General features: G+C 43.0%; 1 long non-coding RNA gene across 1 annotated transcript; it reads left to right on the forward strand.

Moving 5' to 3' along the window:
* Positions 1 to 456: 456 nt before the first annotated feature.
* Positions 457 to 21,981, forward strand: LOC123594932. Its single transcript, XR_006710950.1, has 3 exons — positions 457 to 607; positions 17,454 to 17,458; positions 21,970 to 21,981. It is a non-coding gene; the product is annotated as an uncharacterized LOC123594932 (long non-coding RNA).
* The last annotated feature ends 5,118 nt before the right edge of the window (positions 21,982 to 27,099 follow it).

Raw genomic sequence — 27,099 nt, forward strand, 5'->3', positions numbered from 1 at the left:
ACAGTATGGAGTATTCCCCAGGAAGTTTAAAATAGACCTCCCCTTTGATCCAGTAATTTCACTCCTAGGTATTTACCTAAAGAATACAAAAACACTAATTTGAAAGGATATATGCACTCTGAGGTTTATTGCAGCGCTATTTACAACAGCCAAATTAGGGAAGCAGCCCAAGTGTCCATCCATAGATGAATGGGTAAAGAAGATGTGAGATATATATATATAATGGAATATTATTTAGCCATAAATAGAATGAAATTTGCAACAACATGGATGGATCTAGAGGGCATAATGTTAAGCAAAATAAGCCAGTCAGAGAAAGATAAATACCATATGATTTCACTCATGTGGAATTTAACAAACAAAACAAATGAACAAAGGAAAAAAGGGGAAGACAAACCAAGAAACAGATTCTTACCTACAGACAGCAAACTGATGGTTGTTGCCAGAGGGGAGGGGCGGTGCGGGGGGGCGGGGGGGATGGATGAAACAGGTGAAGCTGATTAAGGAGAGCACTAGTCGTGATGAGCCCTGGATGTTGTATGGAAGTGTTGAATCACTATATTGTACACCTGAAACTGATATTATACTGTAGGTTAACCATACTGGAGTTAAAATTAAAAACTTAAAAAAAAATTTAAATTATGAACACACACACACACAAGACTCAGTTTCCTCACCTGAAAGGGGGGAATTAGAGAAGGACCTGCAGGCACACTATAAATGCTAAGTAAAAATTAGCTTATTTCATGTGATGTATGAGTACTAAAATGCACATTACTTTATGCACATTTTTGAATACTCATACAATTATGGAATACAGACTTGGGACTGGAATTGCCCCCACTAAAAGGTATGTACAATTTAGGAGTGCCTGGGTGGCTCAGCGGTTAAGCGTCTGACTCTTGATTTTGGCTCCGGTCATGATCTCACAGTTGGTGAGTTCAAGCCCCACATCGAGCCCCACCTCGGGCTACACACTGACAGTGTGGAGCCTGCTTGGGATTCTCTCTGTCTCCCTCTTCCTCTCTCTCTGTCCCTCCCCCACTCACACGTGCTCTTTCTCTCTCAAAGTAAGTAAGTAAACTTTGAAAAAAACCAAAAGGTATGTACAGTTTCAACCTCATAGATATTGACAAAATGCCCCTTAAAAAGATCATTCAGGAGGCGCCTGGCTGGCTTGGTCAGTGGAGCATGTGACTCTGGATCTCAGGGTTGTGAGTCCAAGCCCCATGTTGGGTGTAGAGATCACTTCAAGATAAAATCTTTAAAAAGATCATTCCGCTTTATACTCCTACAAACAACAGTGAGAACACTGGACATTTTCTTTCCTTCTTTAAGACATTTTTTGAGTATAGTTGACACAATGTCACATTAGTTTCAGGTGTACAACACAGTGATTCAACAAGTCTCTAGGTTATGCTCTGCTCACCACAAGCACAGCCACCAACTGTCCTGACACATCGCCGTTAGGATGCCACTGATTGTATCCCTTACCTCCTACCTTTCGTCCCTGTGACTTATGTATTCCGCAACTGGAAGCCAGTATCTCCCACTCACCTTCATCCATTTTGCCCCACCTCCACCCCCTCCCTTCCGGCCACCATCAGTTTGTTCTCTGTATTTCCAGGTCCAATTCTGCTTTTTGCTTGTTTATTCATTAGTTGAGTTCTGTTTTGTCTTTAGATTTGACATATGAGTGAAATCGAATGGCGTCTGTCTTTCTCAGTCTGACTTATTTCACTTGGCACAATACACTCTTGGTCTATCCATATTATTCCAAATGGCAAGATCTCATCTTTTTTGTTATGGCTGAGTATATTCCATTGTGTGCGTACCACAACTTTACTCATTCATCTGTCGATGGACACTTGGGCTGCTTCTGTATCTTGGCTCTTGTAAATAATACTGCAATAAACATAGGGGTGCCTGTATCTTTTTGAGTTAGTGTTTACGTTTTGTTTGCATCAATACCCAGTAGTGGAATTTTATTTTTAATGTTTTGAGGAACCTCCATACTGCTTTCCACAGTGGCTGCACCAATTTACACTCTCACCAATAACACCGGGTATTTTCAATCTTCTAAAACCTTGTTAGTCTGATGAACAAAACCTAATCGCTTATTATTGTTTTATGTGCATTTCTTTCATTATTAGTGAGATCGAGTACTTTTTCATGAGACAATAGGCAATTGCATTTCCTCTCCTACGAATGATGTTCTCAATTGCTTGTTAATGTTGTACCCAGATTATTTTACCCACAGTTAATGTTTTAAAAGTTTGCTAGGGCTTTATGAATAGCTGGCATGAGGGTGACTACGAGGATGGCCATTAGTCTTACTCCCTTTTCCTTTACATTCTAAGCCAGTGTTTCTTGTCATGCATTTTATGTAGCAGTGGTCCTCTCTTATTCTGGTAGATGGTTTGCCTTGAAGGGACACGAGGGGAAGACTGCTAATCGCCTCCAAGTAGCCACATTCCTAGTGGTGGGTTGAAGAGGGCTGCGAATTCTGTGTCATTGCCCTCACAGAGAAGTTTCTTTCTCTTCCTCTTGGATTTGGACTTGGCCCTATGACTGATTTGACCAGTGGAAGGTGGTGAAATGACACTATGCCCAAGCTGTGAGGCTCTGAGCTTCTGCTCTGTGTTTTTGGCTCCCTCGCGGGAGCGTGATCATTTGAGAGGGGAGGCTGTGAGGCCACAGTGGGAGGGAGAGAGGCTTGAGCGCCCAGCATCTTCGTTGACAGCGGTGAGACCGGTGGAGGAACTGCCCAGCTGAGCCCACTTAACCCCCAGACCCATGAGAAATAACTAAATGCTTATTGTTGTTTTATGGTTCTTTTTAAGTTTTTTTTTTTTTTTTGTTTTTGTTTTTTTCCTGAGCGAGAGACAAGGGCAGAGAGAGAGGGAGAATCCCAAGCTGGCTCCACACTGTCAGCACAGAGCCTGATGTGGGGCTCAATCCCACGAACCACGAGATCACAACTTGAGCCAAAATCAAGAGTCAGAGGCTTAACCCACTGAGCCATCCAGGCGCCCTCATGTGTGTTTTGTAAGTAGGCTCCGTGCCCAATGCAAGCCCAACGTGAGGCTCGTATTCATGACCCTGAGATCAAGACCAGAGCAGAGATCAAGATCAAGAGTCGAATGCTCAACTGACTGAGCCACCGACCAAGCCCCTAGTTTTATGTAGTTTTTAATTGTTATTTCAAGCCACTAAGTTTTAGGGTGCTTCTTTGGCCTTTAATAACCAAATCCTGATTTGTACCTGGGCACATTGTAGTGCAATTGAAAGGCCCCATCTCTTGGCTTGTCCTTCAGGGAAGACTGGCCAATCTGAGTAAAATCTGGATGAGGACATGTTGTGTGGTGTTTCCAGGAAGTCACCTTAAGAGAGACGGGGCGGGGTGGGGGGGCATGGGGCACCTGGGTGGCTCAGTCGGGTGGGCGTCTGACTTCAGCTCAGGTCATGATCTTGCAGTCTGTGAGTTTGAGCCCTGCATCAGGCTCTGTGCTGACAGCTCGGAGCCTGGAGCCTGCTTTGGATTCTGTGTCTCCCTCTCTCTCTGCCCCTCCCCTGCTCATGCTCTGTCTCTATCTGTCTCAAAAAATAAATAAAAACATTTGAAAACAATTAAAAAAAAAAAGAGAGAGAGACGGGGCAGGCCCTAAACGTATGTGACATAGGGCAAGACTGAAGTCCATTATGAAGCCTGTTACCTGCCTTTGCAATAGGAGCCTGTGTCCCAGGGATTCATTGACCTACTTTTTGGGAATTCCTGTATCGGGATACAATTATGAGCAAAATCAGACAGCTCCCTATGCCCACACACCTTACGGCCAATCAAATAATCACAAAGCACGTGGAAAACTATAACTATGACCAGCCCTTGCCAGACAGCCTCACGATGCCAGGAGAGCCCAGAGTGCGGCCTTTGCCAAATCAAGGAGTCAGGGTCTGGAAGTGATGTTTGAGCTAAGGTCTGAAAAGCAGGTGCGAGTGAACTCAGCGATGAGGGTACAGAAGACCATTCCGGGCAGAGGTCACAGCACGTAGGGAGGCACGGCAAGTAAAATGGGAGGAAAGATGATGTGGGTGGAGCCAGAAGGAAGTGAGTTAGGTGTGAACGAAGCCGGAGAGGGCAGCACGTGACAGAATGAGCAGCTCACATTTGTGAGTCTTGTCTGTTTTCAAAGCCCTGGGAGCCACTGAAGCTTTTATTTGTTTGTTTGTTTGTTTACCTTTCCCCCCATTTTTTTAGAGAGAGAGAGCACAGGGAAGGGGGCAGAGGGACACAGAGAGAGAATCTTAAGCAGGCTCCACGTTCAGTGCCCCCGGACGTGGGGCTCAATCCCACAACCCTGGGATCATGACCTGAGCCAACATCAACAGTCAGATGCTCAACTGCCTGAGCCACTCATGCGCGCCCCCACCATTGAAGTTTTTAAGCTGGCAAGTGGCGGTGATCTGAAAGAGAAGATGCTAGCAGAGAAGTGAGACACAGAAGTGCTACTTCTCACTCTCACTCTTGGGCGTGGGTCCTTGACTTTGTTTTTTATTTGTCGCTGAGAGGTTGAATTGAAGTAACTCCTTAATCTTTGGTGAAATCAGGCACGTTTGTTAGGATGTGTATTGGAGTGCATGGGACTCAGTGACAATAGTGGTTTGAACAAGTTGGAAGCTTATTTCTCTTTTAAACAAAAATTGGAGGGTGTTGTATGTAAGCCAAGGTGACAGTAAATTATATTTAAAAAATTGGAGGTGATATAGTAGATCTACTCTAGGAAATCATCAAGGTCCCAGTCTCCTTGTATCTTGTTGCTTTTCTGTCCCTAGGATGTTGCCTTTATCTGTATGGCCCAAGACGGCTCTCAACATTCCAGGCAGTGGGAAGGAAGGAAGGGGAAGAAGAGGTCACATCTCTTCCGTTTTGGGGCATGGGTTAGTGGTTGCCCATATTGCTTCTTTTTATATCTCAGTGACCAGAACTTAGACACATGGTCATACCTAGCTCCTGTGAGCCAAGTCTAGCTATGCCCATTCCTCTACATGTGGTCAATGGCTGCTTTTGCACTAGTAAGGGCCCTTGGTTCCTCAGAAAGTATACAGTCGGATGGCCAAAAGGACCCCTGGTACCTTAGTGTGTGGTCTGGCTGGTGGCCTTAGCTTCCCCCACATCACCCGAACAAAAGACTGACTGAGGGACTGATGGTGGCCCTGGAGAGACAGCAGGAGGAAAGCTGCTTCCCTATAGGGCTCGAGATTCCACAGCAAGCGGGCTGGCCCCCGCCCCAAGGGCTCCCATTCACCTGTGATTCCAAAACATGTGCAGGTGGTAAGGGGCCCCTCAGCACCATCTTGCTGGTAGGTTTGGGGCTGCTAGGTGGGAAGGCCCTCCCATGGCTGAAAAGGACCTTCATTCCTTAGAATACATGTGCTGACAGCCAGAGGGATCCTTGGGTCTCCAGCACACGTGCAGGTAGGTGCCTGAAGGACAGGTGGAATCCAGGAATGTGGGCAGGCTGGTGACCCAGAGGACCCGATGGCTCCAGTGCAAGGCCAGACAGTGACTGGAAGGGCCCCTGGGTGACCAGTGCACAGTAGGGATGGTGGTTGAAAGAGCTGTTGACTCAATAGGTCACGGGCAGGTGAACAGCCAGAGAAGCCCTAGGATTCCCAGTGCCGAACACCTGTGCAGTTGCCAAAGTGCTCACCAACAGCACATGGGCAGACTGATGGCAGGATGACCCTCTGTTGCCCAGCACAAGGCAGGCACGTGCATGTGTGTGTGTGTGTGTGTGTGTGTGTGTGTGCACGTCAGAGGGTGGAACGGAACCAAGTGATGCATGGAACCCTCGTGGGTGGCCAGGTTTCTCATGGAAAGATTGCTTAAGCACATGAGTAGAATAGTAGCCAAAAGGGCTCTTGCTGCCTCAAAACAGAGTTGGTGCAAAGGCACAAAGGGCCCTCGACTCTACTGCATGTGAGGCTAGTATGGTGGCCAAAAGGGCAGTAGAATTACTAGAATAGCCCATGGTTCCCCATCTTGCAGAAAGGTTGTGTGCAGGGTCGACCCGCAGAACCCACATAGGAAGCCAAGTTGGTGACCAGAAGGCCCTCTGGAACACCTAGAAAGAGGGTCACCAAAAGGCATTCGTCTTCCACAACACTCTGAAGCCTGAGGGAGGAAAGTGTTTTGTTCTGTCCACTGCAGGCTGGGGTCCTGAAGCATCTAAGAATATTGGGATTTCAGGCTGGGTGTGGTCAGAAGGGCTTCAAGTCTTGTTCTCTGGTGATGGCAAGTGGGGAGTAGGAAGGGAACGGGATGCACCAGCAAGATGTAAAGATGGTGGCCAAGAGAGCTCTCACTCCCTCAGTATACTGGCAGTTTGCTAGCGAAAAAGTTGATGGCTCCACACTGTGCCGGGCCTGTAAGGTGTCCAAGAGGGATCTCATTTCCCCAACGCGTGGGCAGACTGAAGGTCAGTTAGCTCTCTTCCCCAGCACACAGGCCGGTTGGGGGACCAAATGACCAATGGAACCCTGGTGGGTGGGTCCGTTTGTGACCCTAAGAGTCCTTGCAACCAACGCAGAAGGATGGTGGCCCAAAGGATTCTGTCACAGTGAACATGTGGCCTGGGGCTAGAAGGCCTTTCAGCTCTGTAGCTTGTGAGGCCCATATGACAGCCAAAAGGGCTCCCACTTTCAGAGCTAGTAGTCCCCCGATGGCTGGTTTGCTCTATGTTTCCCAGGACAATGGGGTCAAAATGACTGGTGGAAGCCCAATGGGTGGCCAGGTTTCAGACGGGAAGGTCACGCGGGACACCTTGTGAGGACGGTGGTCGAAAGGGCTCGTTTTTCCTCAAAACGCAGCAGTTGTTATGGCACGTTGGGCCATCGGCTCGGTAGCACTCAAAGCCGAATTGGTGGCCAGAAGGGCTTTCAGCTGCACAGTCACGTGGAGGAGAATTGCTGGTATGACCCATGGTTCCCCAGTACAGACGGAGGCCGGGGGTCCGAAACGACCTGCAGAACCCTGGCGGGGAGTCAGGTTGGTGACCGGAAGGTCCTGTAAGACACCAGAGGGCAGGAAAGACCATCACTATAAAAGGTATGAGTTTTTCATAGCTCTCTAGAGGCTTGAGGGCGAAAGGCCTTTTAGTTTCCAGTTCCGCTGCAGGCTGGGATCCTGAAGAATCCGCAGGTAGGGGGCTTATGGGCCGGCTCGTGGCTGAGAGGGCCTCCAATCGAGTTCCCCCGATGAGGAGCATCGGTAGCCGGAAAGGCAGTGGATGCACCAGCAGGCTGGAAGGATGGTGGCCGCCACGGCTCACACTACCTCATCGCATGGGCGGGTTATCAGCGCCGAGAGTTCCTTCCCCGCTATGCCAGTCCAGGCCTGTAATACCGCCCGACGGGATCTCATTTTCACAGCGTGCGGGCAGGCCGAAGGCGGGTTAGCTCTTGGTTTCCCAGCAGCCGGGCGGGTTGGGGGACCAAATGACCCGCGGAACCCTATCAAGTGGGCATGTTTGTGACCGGAGGAGTATCTGCCAGAAGTGCAGGAAAAGGATGGTGGCCCAAAGGTGCCCATGGGGCCTGGCGCGGGAAGTGCCCTGGGTTTCCCCCTGTGCCAGGCCCTTAACGTAACGTGACCGAAGGGACCGTGCATTTCCATAGCATGCAGGCCGGCCGGCGTGGTGGAGCCTCTGTTCCCTTGCCCGCAGCAAGCCACATCACACTGCTGTGTCTCCGCCGCTAGCCTCAGTTGGTGATTTCAGCTTTGGTGAGTCGCTCCTTTGAGCTGTACTTTCTGTGCACTCAATGTAAAATAAGACTTTGGGCTTAAGCTGCCATCGGCCTAGGCGCAGAGCATGCCTAGACCGATATTTTAAAAGCCTTGAGGGATTGTCAAAAGGAGAGAGTGTTTCCTTGTTCTTGTTAGTCTCCCCTGCTCTATTTCTGCATTTCTCCATGCATTGTGGATCAAAGGACATCAGACCAAATTGGTCTTTAGCGTCCAAGAGATTACCATGTGTCGTGGAGACCTGGACCAGATGACTACACAAAAAATTAGGTAGTAGTTAGCATACCTGTTGTGCAGGGGAAATAAACACCAGGGGGATCTGACCTATTGTGAGGGTCACAGAAGACTTCCTTGATGAAATGAGAGACTTGAGAGATGAACAGGAGTTATCTACAATGCTATCTAGGCCAGTGGTTCTTAAACTTGGGTGTGAATCAGAATCACCCAGAGCACCTGTAAAACACGGATGGCTGGGCTTCCCTCCAGAGTTTCTCGGTCAGTAGATCTGCGGTGGAACTGATGAGTTGCATTTCTAACCTGTTCCCAGGTGATGCTGATGCTGCCTGCCATTGGGGAACCACACTTTGGGAACCACTTATCTGGGCCATATCTCCCAACAGGTGTGGCGGGGCGCAGTGCTGAAGGTGGGTTATAGGTCAGCTGAGGACTGGTTCTCTTCAGCTCTCAGGGGCAGTTAAAATTGGGGGCTGAGGCAGTACCCAAGGATGCTCATCTCTAGCAGTGGATAGCCTCGTCCGTTCCCCCAGCATGCTCTGCAGACTTCATGCTGACTTACTGTGATAGGGAAACAGTTGGGAAGGACTGGCCTGGTCAAATGGGGAGGGGCAGGTGGTTAGTGTCAGGTCAAGAGAAGAGTTTATCTGAGGACTCTGCAGCAGGGAAGACGGCTGCATGTTCAGAGAACTGAAGAGAAGGCCAGCGAAGGTGTACAGGAGAGGGTCTGGTTAGATGGTACGAAGAGAATGTAGAGGTTCAGCTGGTAAAGGATTTGGAAGACCTCGTTAAGTATCCAAAACAATGAGAAAGCAGTGAAAAATTTTCATCAAGGGAATGGTTTGGCAGCGTGTAAATATGCGTGTGGGAAGACCAATTAGGCAATGACGGAATGGTCTAGGATGGAACTGACGGTGCTATGGTCCAAGGTGGATAAAGTGAACATGGAAGCACTGGAAAGATGTTTTGAAGGCAAATCAATAAACCTGGGTGATTATTGAATGTAGAGGTTGAATGATAAGGAGGTGTCTGATAGGATTCTCAGATGATTCTCAGCTTGAAGTCATTATTTGTATTCTCAGATAAACCATCCTGGTGGTCAGATTCGGGAGGAAGTGGTTTTGAAGATGCTGAATATGAGGTGCTCTTGTTTTTTTATTGTTCAGTTGGAGATTTTTGGAAGGCAGCTGGCTATGTCCCTGGATTACAGAGGACATACGTGAGTAAAGTTAACTGCAGGGGCCATGTGGTGTGTGGCCTGGACTTTAGAGGACATGCAGGTATGTGATCTGGACCTCAGGACATGCAGATGTGTGGAGCTGGACTTCAGAAAATGTCCAAATGGATTCTGTTAGTGTGTGGAGAGATGGTCCCTGAAGCCACACTAGGTACATGGAACAGAGATTGCAAGCTCCATTGCCCATAGGGGCCAGGCAGGTAACATGCAGGCCAGATGTATATTTTGTTTGACTCAATGATTGAGACTGCCTTCTCTTTTCCAGACATACAATGTCATGTGGTTATTGCATGGATTTTCAACTGAAGTCCGGATCTGGCTTTTACTACAAAATGTCTCGGTTTTAAATGTTGGCTTAATTTTAAGAATTGACCTGGGTCAAAGAGAACAAAAATGTGTTGTAAGTGGCTCCCATGCTGCCAGTTGATAGCTTTTGTCGATGGGTGGGAAGGGAAGAGTGTGTCCGATCAAGCCTCTGAGGAATCCAGCGGAATGAAATTCCAGGTCTGGTAGAGAAGGATGTGGAGTGACCAGAGAGGTCAGAGCAGGGGAGCATGGTGTCCTGAAAACCAAGACAAGAGGTCGTTCAGGCTTCAGAGTTGGGTGGTATACCAGGACCCAGTGCTTCTAGAATGGACGTAAAGCAAATACTATTAGGTAGATAATGTTTTTGGAAATGCCCATGGCGGAAAATGTTTGTGCTGTGGTCCCTTTCTCTTTAGAGGACAGAGCTTCAAGACTTTAAAGACTTGTTTGCATTCTAATGGAAAGCCTTATAAACTCTGTCATAAATTCCTTTCCTTCCACTGTCCCAACCTCATTGACTTTATAATTAAAAATATCTCGTTTTAGGGGTACCTGGCTGGCTCAGTCAGTAGAGCATACAACTCTTGATTTCTGGGTCGTGATTTCAAGCCCCATGTTGGGTGTAGAGATTACTTTAAAAAAATTTAAAAAAATATCTTGTTTTAATATTTTTAAATGTTTGTTTATTTTGGAGAAAGAGAGACAGAGAACGTGTGTGTGTGGGGGGTGGGGGGCAGGTAGAGAGGGAGACACAGTGTCTGAACCAGGCTCCAGGCTCTGAGCTGTCAGCACAGAACCCTATGCAGGGCTCGAAGTCGCAAACTGCGAGATCATGACCTGAGCCAGACGCTCAATTGACTGAGGCACCCAGGCGGCCCCCCAAAATATCTTGTTTTAATCTTGGATTGTAATTTGATTTGATCCAGAGATACAGGAAATTCAGTCCCTCTTGTGGAGGAATTATTGTCAATGCACAAAACACTGTAGGAATTGTTTCCAAGGCCTCCTTTTGCTAGGAAAGTAAGCTTGAGTTAAAACTTAGAATAATAAACCGAAGGGTGTAACAAATAGCGTCACATCTCAATTCTATAGGTTTGTATTAGGGTTTAATAGAAAGAGTACTTCCAGAATAGGAATAAGGAAGCCTTATGTACGGTCTCAGGCAAATCATTCATCTTTGTCTTAGCTGTAAATGAGGATACTAATATATCTACTCACACTATATGGCTTGTTGTACAGATCCCCCCCCCCAAAAAAAATGAAAGTACTTGAAAGTGATATAAAAATGTCAAAGTGTCAATATGAAATATGGATATGAAATAATTGGTATAGTAAAGCATGTCAATATAAAGTTGAATTGCTGCTGTAAAAGTTGAGAAGGACCCTCACCGCGGATATCCACAAATTAGGTTACTCAGTACTTGCTTCCATATGCTAATGATGAGAAAACCGCTTAATTAATGTATCATCCAAGCCCGGACACTTTTTCGTGTGAAACGGGGCACTGTTAACAGTTCTTTGGGACAACAGGCAAAACCCAGGACTGTCCTGGGTGCAGTGGAACCCGTGATCCTCCAGGCATAGGTAAAATGTCACTAGATATATCATTGATTTGTTAGATGGTGTGGTGACCTCAAATCTATGTGTGCAAAATGCTTTCTTCTCCTAAAAACTTGTTCACTTGGATATGTTATAAGGACACAGCAGTTTCACAAACAGGAATACTGGCCTAAGTGAAAAGCAAGAAAATAATAAACACACAAGGTACCATCTCTAGCTCCCATTCTTGCTTCTAAAGGGCATTTAGAAATTCAACAGAAGGATGTGCTTTGAGCTAGTGTTCTCAACTCTAATGAAGTAATTTGGTTTTTGACTCTTAGAGGAGACTGTGGCAGGTGAAAAGATTGGGTGAGTCTTCCCTGACAGGAGGGGAAAATATTAAATAATGGAATTAGCACGCAAAAGATGGTAGGTTCAGTGGTGTCGTAGCCCTGGCAGACTAATGTACAGTGCGTTTATATCCTCATGCAAGTAGATGAGGTACAATGGTATGCACAGAATTTGAATGTCTCGGGGATTCATTTGGAGCCTGGCTACGGCTCTAGCTAGCCCCTTTAGGCTGTAGCGATTTGGGGATAGGTGGGTGAGATTAACAGAACAATAATTCACACATGTTTTCATTTGGTGAGTTTTTATGTTCTCAAGTTTGAGTTGGGTTTCATACCTTTGTGAGAAGTCTTGCTGGAATGTGATTGCGTCGCGGTGGCGGCTGATGTACCATTAGAAGACACTGCTAAAGATGGACATTTCTCAGTAATCAGGTAAGTAGGCAAGCCGGCCTTTGTTCTCTGCATAATCTGAAGCGCTCTGGGATCTGCAGCCTGGCACATGAAAAGCAGCACATCTGAATTGACAAAGAGATCTTTATTTCTCTTCCACAATGTACAGAGAAAAGGTAGAAAGAGAAGTGGAGTGTGAATTTATTTCTTCGGGAGTGTGTGCTATCAGTTTGAGCAAAGGAAATGCTAATGGAAGTTGTGTTCCTGCCTCGCGACAGCCAGCGTTTCCTGTCTCTCCTGTCTCGCGTTGCCGTATTCTGTGTTTGTGCTGGGTCTGGGTCCAGACCGCAGCCTCCCACTTCGCCGAGGGGTGGAGCAGCCTGGGAGGGAGGAGGGTTCCCTGCTGGCTGCAGCTCTGCCCGGCTAAAAGGAATATGCCCCTAGGCAGGCTGGGCCGGAGTTTACCCATTTTGAAAAGCCACATACAGAGAGAGATAATTGAGAACATAATAATATGATTTACGTGCTAAGCCTTTGAGTTTGTTGAAAGAAAGTTGTCAGCTAAATATTTCCTTTGGATAAGCTATTAGTATAGCACTTATTTATTTTCAGGACCAAAGTTCTATCTTCTTTTTAAAAAAATTAAAAAAAATTTTTTTTTTTATTTTTGAGAGAGACAGAACGTGAGTGAGGGGGAGAGAGAAAGAGAGAGAGAAAGAGAGACAGACAGAATCCAAAATGGGCTCTAGGCTCTGAGCTGTCAGCACAGAGCCCCATGAGGGGCTCGAACCCACTGACCCACTGACCGTGAGATCATGACCTGAGCCAAAGTCAGATGCCCAACCCGCTGAGCTACCCATGCGCCCCAGCCACCTTCTTCTTTTATGTTAGGTGACCCTGCTGAAGTCAGTGGAAGCATCTTGGGCACATTCAGATACTGACTTTGGCTTGGCCAAATAGCAGTGATTAGAGACACTTATCACCATTTTATGTCAGTTTAGTAACTGAGACGTAAAAGCAATTAATTCTTGTTTCATTGTGATATTTTGAAATTTTTCTAACTACCCTAATTTGGCATCGTGATAATGGCTCTGTTCAGAGCAGTAGCATTTTTTCATTCTTTTGTTCTGGGTCCTGTATGGTGGTTCTTATACCAAACGGCAGAGAGTTTTTTGCTACTATTTGTTGAGTTTGAAATCGATTTGAAGGGTTATGTTGGGAAAACCAAAATTCATTGGAACTCCTTTGTTCACTTTAACGAGCATCACTTTCTATTAGCCTTCCAGTCTTAAAGATGGTTCCCCTCAAATACTTGTAGCAGTTTCAGGCAGCTCCTAGAACACTTGATCAGATAAAGATGATGGTCATGTATTGGCGAAGCCACATCTGGGGTGGGGAGCGGGGCAGGGCATCTCAGGGCCAGCGTTTCCTGCACAGCGTTCAGTCATTTGACAAGTGGGCATTGAACTCATTCATCCATTGAATCAGGTGTTTTGTAGGCTCTGCAAGGCCAAGGGGGAAAGCTGGTGAGTCCTGGTTCCATACAGGCTTGTTAGGTAAAAGGCACCTACTTTCTAACCTGGTCCTTGGTAGTGCTTTGGAGCTCTGTGAAGGGAGCATCCGCTCTTGGGAAGCACGGGAAGGTTTAGAGCCTTTTGTCCTTCAGCAGCGAAGTGTTCTGCTCTTTTACTTGAAGCGCAGAACACTCAGCACAACACCAGCACGAATCTGACCGGATATTGACGTGTCCAAATTTCTACCAGGTGGCTCTTCATTTGATACTATGTGTGGAAGGGTCAGAGTTAACCCCGGTGGTGTTCGGTTCAATTCCTGGGGCTTCCACTTTCTCTTGCCTTCTTTAGAAACCGTTTCCTGGTGTTCTAATTCTGTATCTTGCCAAGGAGTGAAAGCTGGGAGGAAAACCCCGGAAGTAGCTTGTGGTGAAGTTTCAAGTTTTTTGGCTCTTATCCAAACGCTCGTGAGCTTCATTTGTGTTCACATATAAGAAAAGCCAACCCAGATCTCCTAATAATGTTTTATTTAGTGCTTAAACTTTAATTGCAGGGTATAAATGATACCATTAGGAACCGATATCAATACTAATGCCACCTATATTATTATTTACTCGGCTGAAAACTAAGCTTGTTGAAATATATTTATTAACACTGCACCCTCGAACTACATACACATTTAAAGCTTAATTCTGTGGCTGTTCATGAATTCTCAGCACACTACAGTGTTGGGGCTTCCCAGCTTGAGATAAATCCATTATGAAATTTGAGTGATAAAGTGTGTTAGGGCATTTCTTTTTTCAGGTAACAAATGCAAGCTGCTTTTTTCAGATGATGAGGCACCCTTTCTGGAATTCTAGCCCTTTCAGCCAACAAACAGTTAAATTTGGCATTTATGATGTATAAACTTTGCTCCTTAGCATTAAAATGTACCTTATTCATTCCTTAGATTTCTCTTTCAACCGTGGCTATTGTTTGTCACTAACAGCTAGCTTTTGTGAAGTTAATAAATGTGCATAATAAGGACATAAAGGTATGGAGAAGTAATACTGTAATCCTTTTGTTTGGATAATCAGTCTAATGTATGCAAATTAAACCTTATTAGTACTAGGGTTTTGTGTCTGCTTATCAAAATGTGCCATTTTCATGAAAATTGGAAGTCCATTATATAAAGTTATTATTAACAATCATTTAGGAATTATATACGGTATGCAAATTAAAGTTGATTACAACTAATTAAGGGCTTTCTTTGTTATTTGACCTTGTCTGCTTTTTATGTAAATATGTTTCTTTTGGTCTGGCATATTTTTAGACTCAGAAAAGTATATTAAGACAAGTTACATTATGTATTTTTTAATATATCTTTGTGTTGCCATTGTCTGTGCCCCTCATTTTACAGAGGCACACATGATATGTAGAGCCACGCATCTTGCTGTTTGCAGATGGTTCTCTAGGTGAGTAGAATTTCAGAAATAGAAAACAATCAGATTTCCAAGTCTCTCCACTAAGTTTAATGGAATATGAGCACAAATCCAGTGTAACATATAAACAGTCTTCATGCCAGAATGCCCTTTTTTTCCACTATTTATTGACTTCAGTGAGTCTTGGGTTGCAGATTTCCAAATGGAGCTGAGTAATAAGTGATCATTACTTGCTTACAAGGTGCCCTGCAAACCTAATTGTTATCCATGAAGGCATTCAGCTAAAGATAAGTAACTTCACCACTGAAAGTATCACAGGTCTAGTACCAGGGGCCTTTAGGAAGAACTCTGTGCTCCCTGTGAAAATAAGGGAAGAACTTCTCTTCTCATCTGGCAAAGAGGAAACATTTGAGGTGAGGCTTTTTAACACTTACTGAATTATATTTTTCCTTCAGTGCAGTTGTTCTAGTTTTCTGTGAAGAAGCTTGATACAGTGGCTGGAGCAAAGGATCCCGGGGCACTAGGTTTAATTGTGTGATACAAAAGACGTGTTAATCAATAGCTCTCCATTTGCCTTAAAATATATGGGTAGGAAAAAGAATAGGGAAGATACACAGCCCAAGAAACGAGACCAGCGTATTGCACAGTATCTAGATATTTAAAAGAGGCCAAGTGTTGAGAACTCTTCAAAAGAGAAACCATGAACCAAATCACCATTGAATTCCTCCAGATTTTGAATTTTCTTTTATTTTTCTGCTTTGAAGAGTCAGTTTCTTTATTTTTTTAAACAACTGTTAAATTCTTGAAAAATGTCATTCAAACTCTTAACAAAGGAATTGAAAACAAACTTGTAGTTGAACGTATGATATATAAACAGAGAAGTGCACGTAGCATAAACACACAGCTTGTTAAAGTTTCACAGACTTGTCACTCTGATGCAACCAGGACCCAGATCAAGGAACAGCACCTTAACGGTACTCCAGTAGCCCCTGTGTTTTTCATAAGTCAGATGACAGTATATGTGTGGGTCTGTTTCTGGCCTGTCTTGGGGAGAATTGACATCTCTACAATACTGAGTACTTAAATCTATGAACATGGTATATCTTTTATAAAGGGAAACTTTATGATTCATTAGCCTCCCGGGAAAACACAGGAAAATCAAGAAAAGAGAGACTAAGTTCATACATTTCTCTGGAATTTTGGTGGTCCCTGCATGGAGTAGATGTCCCACTACACCATACTGCCTGGGAAAGATGTGGGTGTGCTGCTGGACTTCATGGAGTGGTGAAGCTTTCATGTGGAGCCTCCAGTTTTCTAGGCACTGCATGCTTTCCTCACCCTGTGTCTGCAGGTGTTCCAGGTCTTCTTCCACAGGTACTTTGGCTATCATTTCTTGCCACTTTTGCTCCAGTTCTCGTGTGGAGAGTTTTCAGTATAACACAAAGCACCGTGCCTTTTATAGCCTTCCACTTAAGGTGCAGGGCTCTTAGCGAACGTTTTCTTCTTGTTCCAAAGGGAAGCAAAATTTGTCCTTCTCAGGGTCAAACTGTGCCCTGCTAAAAGGTACAAAGCATGCTTTGGTTTTTATGTTTGTAGAGACCAAGTTTTTCTAGCAGTTCCAGATATTTTTCTTTCCCCAGAGCAAGATGTAGAACCCTGGAATTCCTATCTCCATGGGGAAAAAAAGGTCCTCATTTGCACCATGGCTCAATAGGTACAAGTGGAAGAATGATCTCATGATAGTGGCCTCACAGATAATACAGGCTGTGTCTGAATTGTACCATAATAAAGGTGCTGCTGTAGGTGCAGCTTTCCGCCTTCTCAGAAGATCCTTTGCTCGCAGAGGAATTGCTGGGTGTGCCTGGAGAAGCTCCAAAAAGGTTAATAAGTGCCTGTGGTAGTAAGAGAAGGAAGATTGAAAGAGAACCCAGGAAATTCTCACAATGGTGTGCGGAAAAGGAGGCAAGCGCCAAGTCTCTAGTCTGCCTTTAGAACAATGTGGAGAAACACAAGCACAGGGAGAGGTGTGGGTGACGCCCCCTGCTGTCAGGTGACTGGCTGTGTACTCCCCGCTTCCTTTCCCACGCACTGACTGCTTCCTACGTGGGGATGGGAGAAAGGACACAAAACGCTCTCTTCTCTCCTGGTGTTGTGCACATGGGAACAGTGGGCTGGGCTGACTACAGCCAAGCGGTAACAGCCCCTAAGAACAGGGTCCTGGAAGTTAACCGGTTTTTTTAGGTTTATTATTTTACATTTCTCAAAATAACACAGTAAAATTACAGGCAACACAAACAAGATTCAAGCCATGTGAGTCTTTTAATTCAGGCAGAATTTAATGTGTAATTAAGATTAATTACACCATAATGGCATTGTAGACACATGATTATTGCATCATCTTCCTTGCAGACTTGTATCTTCATCTTGCTTTCGCATCATTCTGGCTTCTCCAGCCGAGCAGTGTGCTGAGAGTCAGAGCCGGGGCAATTCGGCTGCATTTTGCAGGGTGTGTTTGTTACAAGGTCATTTTGGAAGTTAATTTTTGCCAGTGCTCATTTCACAAGTGTTTAAAATATGCTCAGGTATCATGGCCTTAAAAAATACTGCCTTTTGGTTTGAGAAGAAGCTAAGCCTTAAAATATCTCTGCTAGAAGCTCAAAGCATTTGTGTTCATTGAGTTTAGAACATCAGTTGAATTTGGTGTTCGTGAATTGCGTGTGAAGTGTTTGGATTGTGCGTGAAGGTAAAAAGAATTTATTTCTCAGTCATAAATTCAAAAATGTGGGTGAGAGTCTGGAAATGATTTAGCATAGGCCACTTCCTGAATCAGAGGGGAAGATGGGCTAAACTTTCAAAGCAGTTTTGATTTTCCTGTTAGAAAAAGGAAAAGAAAAAGAAATTTGGGGCGCCTGGGTGGCTCAGTCAGATAGGCGTCTGATTTCAGCTCAGGTCATGATCTCGCTGTTCGTGAGTTCGAGCCCTGCGCCTGGCTCTGTGCTGACAGCTTGGAGCCTGGAGCCTGCTTCGGATTCTGTGTCTTCCTCTCTCTCTCGACCCCTCCCCCACTGGCACTCTCTCTCTCTCTCTCTCTCTCTCTCTCTCGCTCTCGCTCTCAAAAATAAATACACATTAAAAAATGAAATAAAATAAAGAAAAAGAAATTCAAAGAAGGAAATTTCATTTTATACTCTAGTATATTATTTAAATATATAACAAATACAACAATTTTCTTTTTCTTTCTTTTTCTTATTTTAGAGAGAGAGTGTACAAGTGGGGGAGAGAGAGAGAATTAGAGAATCTCAATCAGATTTCACGCTCAGCGTGGAGCCCGACCAAGGCTCGATCCCACAACCGTGGGATCATGACCTGAGCTGAAATCAAGAGTCGAACACTCAACCCACCGAGCCACCCAGGCACCCCAACAACACCTTTTTAAAAATAATTTTTTAAATTATTATTTTTATTTTAGAGAGCACACAAGCAGAGAAGAGGGGCAGAGGAAGTGAGAGAGAATCTGAAGCAGGCTCCATGCTCTACATCGAGTCCAGTGCGGGGCTCGATCCCATGACCCTGCGATCATGACCTGAGCCAAAATCGAGATTCAAACGCTTAACTGACTGAGCCACCCAGGTACCCCCGAACAACTACGTTCAATCAGTACTTCATCCTGCATAATTAGGCCTAGACAGAGAGTTTTATTTCCTTCAGTTTTCTTGGCTGTGGTTTCAATACTAAGAGGAAATAATTCTCAAATGTGAGTAAATTATAGTTCCTTTTGTTATGTAATCAGTTATATACTTTTTATTATGGAAGCTTTCAGATATACATAGTCAGTCCCTTTTATTTTATGTTATGCTATTTTATTTTAAAGTTTTATTTATTTATGTAATCTCTATACCCAACGTGGGGCTTGAACTCAGGACCCCTAGATCAAGAGTTTCAAACTCTTCTGACTAAGCCAGCCAGGTGCTCCAGTCAGACCTTTTTAAAAGAAAAAGTTATCAGGGCACCTGGGTGGCTCAGCCGGTTAAGGGTCTGATTTTTGATCTTAGTTCAGGTCTTGATTTCAAGGTCTTGATCTCAGGGTTGTGAGTTCAAGCCCTGCATTGGGCTCTATGCTGGGTGTGAAGCCTACTTAAGAAAACAAAAATATTCTCTTGGATTCTAGTGTTGACTTAAATAATTTTGGTTATATGCTATCACACTATTAGTTGTTAACTCCTGCTTTTACCTCTTATACAAGTATAAAGCAAAATAAGCAACATACATGAAACACTAGCAGTTGTATTCCCATAACATTTTCCCCTATAACATTTAAAATAACAACAGCGGGGGCGCCTGGGTGGCGCAGTCGGTTAAGCGTCCGACTTCAGCCAGGTCACGATCTCGCGGTCAGTGAGTTCGAGCCCCGCATCAGGCTCTGGGCTGATGGCTCGGAGCCTGGAGCCTGTTTCCGATTCTGTGTCTCCCTCTCTCTCTGCCCCTCCCCGGTTCATGCTCTGTCTCTCTCTGTCCCAAAAATAAATAAACGTTGAAAAAAAAAATTTAAAATAACAACAGCGATTTAAAGTAAAGAATGATGTTTTTCTTTTTTTTTCCGTATGAAATTTATTGTCAAACTGGTTTCCGTACAAGAATGATGTTTTTCTGAAACTACTTTTTAGGTATTCTTTATTCACTAGTTTATAATTCAGACAGTCTTATTCTGGCTGAAATGACTAGAAGTTCATCTGAAATCTAGTGTACTTAAAAAAGAATAATAGCCTTTCCTATAAGGCAGACTGTCCAGGGCATTTGTTTGGATGATCGTCTAAATCAAGGATCAGTAAACTGTTTCTGTGAAGTATCTGACAGTAAATATTTTAAGCTTTGATGGCCAAACGATCTCTTACAACTCCTCAACTATTGCTATTGTATTGTGAAATTAGCCATAGACGTATAAGAGAATGAGTTTAGCTATGTTTCAGTAAAACTTTATTTACAAAAGTGGATGGAAGGTGGCATTTGGCCGATGGATGTAGTTTGCTAATCCCTGATCTAAATGAAAATACAGCGTGAAAAATTCTTGGGCTGTCTTTGCAGACTTCCATTTGAAAAACAATTATACCCCACGTTTCTGGGAGAATTTTTTCTTAAAAAATTTTTTTAAAGGCTTATTCATTTATTTTTGAGAGAGAGAGTGTGAGTAGGGGAGGGACAGATAGACACACAATCCGAAGCAGGCTCTGAGCTGTCAGAAAAGAGTCTGATGCAAGGCTTGAACCCAGGAATCGTGAGATCATGACCTGAACCAAAGTTGGATGCTTAACCACCTGGAGTGACTCAGGTGCCCCCTCTGGGAGATTCTTTAGGGTGTGTGTGGTTTTTAAAATTTATTTATTTATTTTGTGAGGTAGGGACAGAGAGGGAGAGAGAGAGAATCCCAAGCAGGCTCCATGCTGTCAGCACAGAGCCCTATGCAGGGGCTCGATTTCACAAATGGTGAGATCATAACCTGAGCTGAAATTAAGAGTTGGACGCTTTACTGAGTCACCCAGGTGCCCCTGTGTGTGTGTATTTTAAATTAGATTGTCAAAAATTATGCAAGTAAAACCTTCTTAATTTGGCAAGTGAAACAGTTCTGAGATATATAGTGACAGTGTTCTTAATCTTTCCGCCACTTCCTCCATTTTAACTACCATCAGATGGACAATATTAATAGCTTAATTCTCACGAACACTTTTTTTGATGGACAGATCTATGAAAACATAAATTGTTTCTCTACTCATTGTTGAGCCTCTTCTATACATGTTTCCTAGCCTTAAAAAAAACCCTAGATAATATATTTCCTATCCATCCAGGCCAATAGACATAGATCTGTTTTTTCCCTTCAATTTTTATTATGAGAAGGTGAAATAATAGTAATGAATGCTTATCTAACCTCTGTCTAGCTTCATGCATTGTTAACATTTGACTATATTTGTGTTCATGCTCCCTCCTACCCCCAGTGTTAGGTTGAGCTGTGTAAAGTTGCCAATACTTAACTGCTTTGACATACAAAAAATGGCAGTTTGATATAGTGGAACCTAATATTTATATTTTTCTATATCATCTGAGACAGAATAAATTGAACATTATGGCATTTCCCCCATAAATACTTCAGTATGCACTTTCAAAAGAAAGTACCTTCTCAAATATCCCCCCACAGTCCTCTGCAGAGGACTGACCAGTGGGAAAGAGCAGCCAAAACGCAGCTGTAGAGTGCACACAGCATACACCAGAAACACTTCCTGGAATGCCAGGCCCTGGACAGTGTATGACTCCTTTCTGATATAGCATTTCTCTCAGGTGCAGGAAACATAACAGACTTTCAAAACACTCAAAAGACAGAAAATTAGCCAAAGGACAAGATGGAGGAATTCTCCCCAGAAGAAAGGTCAAGAAGAAATCACAGCCAGGGACTTGCTCAACACAGATATAGACAATATATCTGAACAAGAATTTAGAACAGTCATAAGATGACTAGCTGGCCTTGAAAAGAGCATAGAAGACACCAGAAAAACCCTCGCTGCAGAGATCAAAGACCTAAAAACTACTCAGGATGCATTTAAAAATGCTATAACAGAGATGCAAAATAAAATAGATACAGTGACAGTGAGGATTGAAGAAGCAGAGGAAAGAATAGGAGAAATAGAAGCTAAAACAATCTAAAATAATGAAGCTTAAAAAGGGAAAGGAAATTACTGGATCATGAGAGGAGACTTAGAGAACTAAGTGATTCCATGAAACTAAACAATATCTGTAGCATAGGACTCCCAGAAGAAGAAGAGTGAGAAAAAGGGGCTGAAGGTCTATTGCAACAAATTATGGCTGAGAACTTCCTTTATCTGGAGAAGGAAATAGGCATCCAAGTCCAAGAGGCACAGAGAACTCCCTTGAAAATCAACAAAAGCAGGTCAACACCAGGACAAATCATAGTCAAATTGGCAAAATACAAAGATAAAGAGAATTCTGAAAGCAGCCAGGGACAAAAGGTCCTTAACCTACAAGGGTAGACACATAAGGTTAGTAGCAGACCTGTCCACTGAAAGTTGGCAGGCCAGAAGGGAGTGGCAGGAAATATTTAATGTTTTGAATAGGAAAAATATGTAGTTAAGAATCCTTTATCCAGCAAGGCTGTCATTTAGAATAGAAGGAGAGATAAATACTTTCTCAGACAGACAAAAACTAAAGGAATTCATGACCACTAAAAAAGACCAAAGCAACAGAGACTATAAAGGACCAAAGACCATCACCAGAAACACTAGATCTACAGATAACACAATGGCACTAAATCCATATCTTTCAGTAATCACTCTGAATGTAAATGGACTAAATGTTTTAATCAAAAGACATTGGGTATCAGAAAGGATAAAAAAACAAGATCTGTCTATACGCTGCCAATAAGAGACTCATTTTAGACCTGAAGACACTTGCAGATTGAAAGTGAGGGGATGGAGGGGCACCTGGGTGGCTCAGTCAGTTAAACGTCTGACTTCAGCTCAGGTCATGATCTCGTGGTTCGGGAGTTCAAGCTCCACATCAGGCTCACTGCTGTTAGACAGAGCCCACCTTGGATCCTCTGTCCCACTCTCTCAGCCCCTTCCTTGCTCTCTCTCAAAAATAAATAAACATTAAAAATATTAAAAAAAAGAAAGGGGATGGAGAACCATTTATGATGCTAATGGAGGTCAAAAGAAAGCTAGAGTAGCCATACTTAAATCAGACAAACTACATTTTAAAACGAAGACTGTAACGAGATGAAGAAGGGCATTATACCATAATTAAGGAGTCTATCCATCAAGAAGATCTAACAATTATAAATATTTATGCTCCCAACTTGGAACACCCATATGTATAAATCAATTAATCACAAATGTAAAGAAACTCATTGATAATAATGCCATTATAGTAGGAGACTTTAATACCCCACTTACAGGGGCTCCTGGATGGCTCAGTTGGTTAAGCATCTGACTTTGGCTCAGGTCATGATCTCATGGTTTGTGAGTTCAGCCCTGCATTGGTCTCTGTGCTAACAGCTCAGAGCCTGGAGACTTCTTTGGATGCTCTCTCTCTGTCCCTCCCTTGCTCACTTGCTCTCTCTCAAAAATAAATAAACATTTAAAAAATACTCTACTTACAACAATGGACATATCATCTAAGCATAAATGTAACAACTCAACTTTGAATGATACACTGGACCAGATGGACGTAACAGATATATTCAGAACACTTTATTCTGAAGCAGAAGAATACACATATTTCTTGAGTGCACACGAAACATTCTCCAGAATAGATGACATATTGGGTCACAAATCAGCCCTCAACATGTACAAAAATATCGAGATCATACCATGCATATTTTCAGATCACAATGTTAATGAAACTTGAAATTAACCACAAGAAAAAATTTGGAAAGCCCTCAAATACATGGAGGTTTAAGAACATCCTACTGAAGAATGAATGGGTTAACCAGGAAATTAAAGAAGAAATTAAAAAAAATATGGAAACAAATGAAAATGAAAACACGAATAGTCCAAACCCTTTGGGATGCAGCAAAGGGAGTCCTAAGAGGAAAATACATTGCAGTTCAGACCTTTGTCAAGAAGCAATCAAGGTCCCAAATACACAGTCTAAGCTTCCACCTAAAGGAGCTAGAAAAGGAGCAGCAAATAAATCCCAAAGCCAACAGAAGAAGGGAAAATAACAAAGATTAGAGCAGAAATAAATGATACAGAAACAAAATGAACAGTTCAACAGATCAATGAAACTAAAAGCTTGTTTTTTGAAAGAATAAACAAAATTGATAAACCCCTAGCCAGACTTCTCAAAAAGAAGAGTGAAGACCCAAATATATAGAATCACAAATGAAATGGAAGAGGTCACAACTAACGCCACAGAAATACAAACAATTATAAGAGAATACTATGAAAATTATATGCTAACAAACTGGATAATCTAGAAGAAACGGACAGGTTCCTAGACACTCACATACTACTAAAACTCAAATAGGAAGAAATACAAAATTTGAACAGGCCAAGAGAGTCCTGGGCCAGATGGCTTCCCAGAGGAATTCTACCAGATGCTTAAAGAAGGGTTAATACCTATTCTTCTCAAACTGTTCCAAAAAATAGAAATGGAAGGAAAGCTTCCAAACTCATTCTATGAAGTCAGCATTACCTTGATTCCAAAACCAATGACTCCACTAAGAAGGAGAATTACAGGCCAGTATCCCTGTTGAATCTGAATGCAAAAATTCTCACCAACATACTAGCAAATCAAAGTCAACAGCACATCAAAAGAATCATTCACCATGATCAAGTGGGGTTTATTCCTGGGCATCAGGGCTGGTTCAGTATTGGCAAATCAATCAATATGATTTACTGCATTAATAAAAGAAAGAAGAACCATATGATCCTTTCAATAGATGCAGAAAAAGCATTTGACAAAATACAGCATCCTTTCTTGATAAAAACTGTCAAGAAAGTAGGGATAGAAGGAACATACCTCAACATCCTAAAAGTCATATATGAAAAGCCCACAGCTAATATCATCCTTAATGGGGAAAAATGGAGCTTTCCCCCTAAGATCAGGAACATGACAGGGATGTCCACACCCACCACTGTTGTTCAACGTAGTACTGGAAGTCCTAGCCTCAGCAGTCAGACAACAAAAAGAAATAAGAGGCATACAAATTGGCAAAGAAGTAGTCAAACTTTAACTCTTCACAGATGAGATTATACTCTACATGGAAAACCCAAAAGACTCCACCAAAAAACTGCTAGAACTGATACATGAGTTCAGCAAACTCGAAAGATATAAAGTTAATGTATAGAAATTGGTTGCATTTCTTTTTTTTTTTTAACATTTATTTATTTTTGATAGAGCACGAGTGGGGGAGGGACAGAGAGAGAGGGAGACAGAATCCATAGCAGGCTCCAGGCTCTGAGCTGTCAGTACAGAGCCTGACGTGGGGTTTGAACCCATGAACCGCGAGATCATGACCTGAGCCAAAGTCGGACGCTTAACTGACTGAGCCAACCAGGTGCTTCATTCGGTTGCATTTCTATACACCAATAGTGAAGCAGCAGAAAGAGAAATCAAGGAATCAATCCTATTTACAATTGCACCAAAAGCCATAAGATACCTAGGAATAATCCTAATCAAAGAGGTTAAAGATCTGTATGCTGAAAACTATAGAAAGCTTATGAAAGAAATTGAAGAAAATATAAATCAATGGAAAAAAACATTCCATGCTCATGAATTGGAAGAATAAATATTGTTAAAATGTCTATACTACCCAAAGCAATCTACACATTCAATGCAATCCCAATCAAAATAACACCAGCATTCTTCACAGAGTTAGAACAAACAATCCTACAATTTGTATGGAACCAGAACAGACCCTGAATAGCCAAAGTAATGTTGAAAAAGAAAACCAAAGTGGGAGGCACCACAATTCTGGACTTCAAGCTGTATTACAAAGCTGTATTCATCCAGACAGTGTGGCACTGGCACAAAAACAGGCACATAGATCAATGCAACAGAATAGAGAACCCAGAAATGGACCCACAAATGTATGACCAACTAATCTTTGACAAAGCAGGGAAGAATATCCAATGGAATAAAGACAGTCTCTTTAGCAAATGGTGCTGGGACAACTGGACAGAAACATGAAGAAGAATGAAACTGGACCACTTTCTTACAACATACACAAAAATAGACTCAAAATGGATGGAAGACCTAAATGTGAGACAGGAAACCATCAAAATCCTAGAGGAGAGAACAGGCAGCAGCCTCTTTGACCTTGGCTGCAGCAACTTCTTACTTGACATGTCTCCGAAGGCAAGGGAAACAAAAGCAAAAATGAACCATTGGGACCTCATCAAGGTAAAAAGCTTCTGCACAACAAAGGAAACAGTCAACAAAAGTAATATCTGATAAGGGGTTAGTATCCAAAATATCTGATAAGGGGTTAGTATCCAAAATCCATAAAGAACTTATGAAACTCAACACCCAAAAAACAATCCAGTGAAGAAATGGGCAGAAGATATGCATAGACACTTTTCCAAAGAAGATATCCAGATGGGTAACAGACATGTGAAAAGATGCTCAATATCACTCATCATCAGGGAAATACAAATCAAAACTATAGTGAGATACCACCTCATACCTGTCAGAATGGCTAACATTAACAATACAAGAAACAACAGCTGTTGGCAAGGATGAGGAGAAAGGGGAACCCTCTTGCACTGTTGGTGGGAATGCAAACTGGTGCAGCCACTCTGGAAAACAGTGCGGAGGTTCCTCAAAAAATTAAAAATAGAACTATCCTATGACCGAGCAATTGCACTGCTAGGTGTTTATCCAAAGGAAACAGGAGTCCTGTTTCGAAGGGGCACATGCACCCCATTGTTTATACCAGTGCTATCAACAACAGCCAAATTATGGAATGAGGGCAAATGCCCATCAACTAATGAATGGAGAAAGAAGATGTGATATATATACACAATGGAGTACTACTTGGCCATCAAAAAGAATGAAATCTTGCCATTTGCAACAATGTAGATGGAACTAGAGTGTATTATGCTAAGCGAAATAAGTCAGGCAGAGAAAGATAACATGATTTTACTCATGTGTGGAATTTAAGAAACGTAACAGATTAACATAGGGGAAGAGAAGGAAAAACTAAGATAAAAACAGAGAGGGAGGCAATCCACAAGAGACTCTTAAATACAGAGAACAAACCGAGGATTGCTGGGGAGGGGAGCTGCGTCAGGTGATGAGCTAAATGGGTGATGGGCATTAAGGAGACCACTTGCTGGGATGAGTGCTGGGTGTTATATTTAAGTGATGAATCACTGGGTTCTACTCCTGAAACCAACACTACACTGTATGTTAACTAACTTGAATTTAAATAAGTAAATAAATTAAAAAATCAATTCACTATCTTCTAATATTTAGTTTATATTCACATTTCCCCAATTATGCCTAAAATCTGTTTTTTAAAATATTTTTAAAGTTTATTTATTTTGAGAGAGAGAGACAGAGCAGATGACATAAGGGCACAGAGAGGGAGAGAGAGAGAGAATCCCAAACAGGGTCCACTCTGTCAGTGCAGAGTGCGGGGCTTGAACTCCCAAACTGTGAGATCACGACCTGAGCCGAAATCAAGAGTCAGATGCTTAGCCGACCGAGCCACCCAGGCGCCCCTGCCTAAAATCTCTTTATAGCTAGTTATTTTAGAACCAGATTCCAATCAAACGTCACACATTACAATTAGTTTTAT

Source organism: Leopardus geoffroyi, chromosome X (assembly GCF_018350155.1).
Source record: "Leopardus geoffroyi isolate Oge1 chromosome X, O.geoffroyi_Oge1_pat1.0, whole genome shotgun sequence".
NCBI classification, from domain to species: Eukaryota; Metazoa; Chordata; class Mammalia; order Carnivora; family Felidae; genus Leopardus; species Leopardus geoffroyi.